The 4,397-nt window shown below is 47.2% G+C and overlaps 1 non-coding gene across 1 annotated transcript; it reads left to right on the top strand.

Annotated features, from left to right (window-relative positions):
* The first annotated feature begins 3,714 nt into the window (after positions 1-3,714).
* LOC125108080 (U6 spliceosomal RNA) lies at positions 3,715-3,817 on the top strand. Its single transcript, XR_007129768.1, has one exon. It is a non-coding gene; the product is annotated as a U6 spliceosomal RNA (small nuclear RNA).
* Positions 3,818-4,397: the final 580 nt, after the last annotated feature.

Consider the following 4,397-nt stretch of genomic DNA (forward strand, 5'->3'; position numbering starts at 1 on the left):
TTAAAGCCTTGCTGTAGAGTGCAAGGCCAGCTTTGATCATGAGAGGTGGGTCTGTGGGGCGACACACAGTGCCCGTCCACCTTCCACGCAAACACCAAATAGGCATCAAAAGCAAGGAAGCAGAAGTATGAGGAGGAAGTTCACAAGGAAGGGAGTGGGCAGCTCAATGTCGAGTATGAAAAGGTTCAGTTACTATGTCTGGATCCCAAACTCCCAGATCTAAGGGAAAGTCAAAGGCACCCACCGCTGCAGAAGGCTCTGCCGCATGCCCCATGCTGCAGAAAAAGTCCTCAGCAGATCTCCAGAGCCAGGAATCACCTTGACCTCCTTTCCTGCCCACCCATTCCCTCTTGACTCTTTTTCTCTACCCTATCCATCCCAGACCCTGCTGTGGTCAGAGGTCGCTGAATTAAAATCGTGCCCAACAAGAGTTTTGCTGATGTCTTAGTATTTCTAGGGTGACCTAATTCCTTGTGTCTGTTTTTCATGATTTTTCTATTTTTTTCCCCCTCTCTTGTTTATAAGAGCGAATCTCTGGACTGAGATCAAGCAGTTCATGTGCCAAAAAAACAGGGAGGCTGCTGAGGCTCCAAGGGCGATGCAGAAGGGCCTTTGGGGGCAGCATCACCCTACTGAGCAGTGGCCCGGCATGCAGCTCCATGGGACCCCTGGTGTCGGTCCTGCACCCTGGCTCAGCAGGGCTCACGGCTCAGGTGCGTGACAACCACCACCCTGGGCTCCATCAGCAAACTGCCCTCAGCTCTAGTGGGGGTGCATCGCTTTTACCTTCAAAGCCGGGGTGCAGGTGACTTGCACTGGTGTTCTATAGAAGAAAGAGAAAGTGTTCACGGTGGAGGGAGGGGTGCACACTAGAATAGGGGGTGGATGGCCCTTGCATTTGCTTCTACTGGGAGCTCCTGAGACTTACAGCCTGGCGTGTCAGTTCACACCCCTGAGACTCCAGGATTCCTGTGTGCTTGATACGGTGGGATTACTTCCCTGACCCTGGGCCCAGAAAATGAGAAAAATGCTGTAAGAGCTTGCCCAAGATCACTGAGATAATAAATGGAAAAGTCCCAATAGAAACATAAATTTTTCTGAATCTAAGACTAAAAAGAAATTACCCATATATCAAAAAGTTTAGATTGCAGTGTTCGTTCTTTCAATCGTACTTAAGTGGTGGGATTATTTGAGAGAACCTGATGGTGACTCTTGTGTGACCCATATTTAATTTGCTTGATCTACCCAGGTGCTCCTTTGCACATTCCTTAAAGGGAAGCCCCTTGCATGGGGTAAGCTCCCACGGACTTGGGAATGAAAGCCCCGACCAAGCACCTAGAAATTCTAGGTGCTTCCAGCCCATCAACTCATTCAATGGATACTCTCATCACCCTCACCATCATCATCATCCCTTACCCCTGTCCGACACTGGACAAAGAGGCACAGAACCTTAATTCACCAGCCAGAGTCCCACCCAGAGGTAAGGTAGTGTTGGTTCAAGCCCAGGAACTCTAGTCCATAATCTCTGCATTTCACCCTTTGCTCTCTTCTCCTGTCTCTTTCTAAGCAGCCCTCGCTTTTCTCAATGTTTCCATGGGGGGGGAGGGGCACGGATTCAATTGTGCAAGATGACCTGACCACGCTGGCTTGCCCTCCTGGGAGCTATAGCTGGGCTCAGTTCGTTGCAGACTCATTGTCAAAAGCCTCACCCAGGTTTTTGGGATGACCCAAGAGAGAAAGAATATTTGGGAGTAAATCCCTTTAGATCTGTCCCCCAAATTTTAATGTGCACACAAATCTCCTGGAGAGGGTGTGAAAATGCAGATTCGGAGTGGCAGGTCTGAAGTGGGCTGGATGCTGGACTCCTTCCTCACAAGTGGCCAGGTGATGCAGAAGTTTCTAGTCTGAACACCAGGCTTTGAGTAGCACGGCTCGAAACCACAGTTTCCCAGACTAGATTCCAGGGCCTAGCCTGGGATTGTGGGAAGAGTTTTGAGTAAGATTTCCTTTGAAAAAGAGGTTTTCATGCTTTGAAAAAAAGTTTGAAAACCACAGCCCTAAATTTAATATCCCATACATTTGGAGATACTTACTAGAATGTGTGGTAAGAAATTTCTGTCCCAAAGATCATTTTTTTATAGACTTTGCTGACTCAGGGGAATCAGCAGCCATATTTGGACAGCTGGCCTCACAGTGACCTCCCTGCTACCTAATGGAAAATGTTGAAGGTACTCTACTTAGAAATAATTATATTTACATAGCCTCTGTGGTCTCTCTCTCTCTCTCTTTCTCTCTTTCACAGATGCTTGTAGGAGAAAAGAATATTCACTTCTGGAATTCATCAGCTCCAGCTGTTTACTTCCATTTGAGGCCAGAAACTTATTTTTCCCCCCTGTGGTTAACTTTCTTATGGGAGAGGGGGAAGGAAGGCCTCTAACATGCAATTATCAGAAATTGTTACCCTTCACCAACAAAATCACTCAATCTGTCCCAAATGTTGACTGAGAGCTCACCACCAGACCAGAGGAGAAGAGATATAGGGAGCTGAAGGACCTTAATAGAATCCAGGGTCTTCCACCATCTCCAGCTGCATTCTTCAAGGAAAGGATTCTGTGATCAGAGAAGTCAAGGAAATGCTGGGCTACATGAATTTGTCTACTATAGGATTTCTTAGAGTCGACGTAAGCTAATAAAGCTGTAATGCTCCAAAAGTCACCAATAATCTGCCGTGTTGGGGCGTCCGGGTGGCTCATTTGGTTAAGTGTCTGATTCTTGGTTTTGGCTCAGATCATGATCTCACAGGTTGTAGGATCAAGGCCCGCTTCGAGCTCAGCGCTCAGCAGGAGTCTGCCTTCATATTTTCTCCCTCTCCTTCTGCTCCTTTCCCCACTTGCATATGCACTCTCTATCTCAATAAGATAGATAGATGATAGATAGATAGATAGATAGATAGATAGATAGATAGATAGATAGATAGATGATAGACAGGTTTAAAATTGTCTGCAGTGTTTCTTAAATTTCCTTGAGCACAGACAGAGCCTACTTTTTATTGAACATCTCAAAGAACACTTAGAATTCCATGGATCCCAATTTCTGGGACCAGCTGAAAGTGCCCCAGCTTCAGAGATTCTAACAAAATCCCTAAAGCTGGAGGACATCTGCCCTTGCGGTCGGGTTCTCAACACAAGAAGACACCAAGACCTTTCGCATCTGGAATTCCAATTCTTCCTGCCTAAGACTCTGGGCCAGCCCTGGGAGGGTGACGTCAGAGGCTGAGGTCAGAGGGCCACCCTAGTGGCCAAGAGCTGCTCCTGCAAGGCTGGGGCTGGGTTTCATTCCTCCTTTGGGTCTCCAGGGTGGTCTCGGAGAGCCATCTGTAAATGTGGGTGGGGCAGGACAGAAAGGGATCACAGGAAGATGGTCAGGAGAGCATGAAGGAGGAGGTACCCAAGCCAGTAGATATGCACAGCTTTCAGGAGACTGGGGAGAGTGGGAGAGAGGACTCTGGGTATGAGAGTTGGGAATCTGGAGAGAAAGTACAAATTTCAGGTGGGTCCGGGCCAGTGCAGTGGGAAATCAGCAGGTCACTAAGATTGCATTCGGGCCAATATTGGTGGGGCCCTGTTTTGCAAGAGTACCCTTCTGCTGCCCTGGGCCTCAGCTTATTCATTTCTCAAACAGGGAGGTTTGATGGTTCTAAAGACCCTCCCAGAAGTCGTTTTGGCAGCACATATACTAAAATGGAATAATACAGAGAAGATTAGTATGGCTCCTGTGCAAGGACGACACACAGATTCATAAAATGTTCCATATTTGTAGCTATGGAGAGCCTAGATGTCCATCAACATGAATGGATAAAGAAGATGTGGTATATATATACAACAGAATACTATGCAGCCATCAAAAAAACAAAATCTTGCCATTTGCAACGACATGGATGGAACTAGAGGGTATGATGCTGAGCGAAATAAGTCAGAGAAAGACAATTATCATATGATCTCCATGATATGTGGAATTTGAGAAAAAAGACAGAAGATCATAGCGGAAGGGAAGGAAAAAGGAAACAAGACAAAACCAGAAAGGGAGAGACCATAAGAGACTCTTTTTTTTTTTAAGATTTTATTTATTTATTTGACAGAGATCACAAGTAGACAGAGAGACAGGCAGAGAGAGGGAAGCAGGCTCCCCTGCCGAGCAGAGAGCCTGATGCAGAACTCGATCCCAGGACCCCGAGATCATGACCTGAGCCGAAGGCATCGGCTTAACCCACTGAGCCACCCAGGCGCCCCCATAAGAGACTCTTAATCTCAGGAAACAAACCAAGGGTTGCTGGAGGGGAGGGGGGTGGGACATGGGGGTGGGGTATGGACATTGGGGAGGGTATATGCTATGGTGAG

Source organism: Lutra lutra, chromosome 8 (genome assembly GCF_902655055.1).
Source record: "Lutra lutra chromosome 8, mLutLut1.2, whole genome shotgun sequence".
In the NCBI taxonomy this organism is placed as follows: Eukaryota; Metazoa; Chordata; class Mammalia; order Carnivora; family Mustelidae; genus Lutra; species Lutra lutra.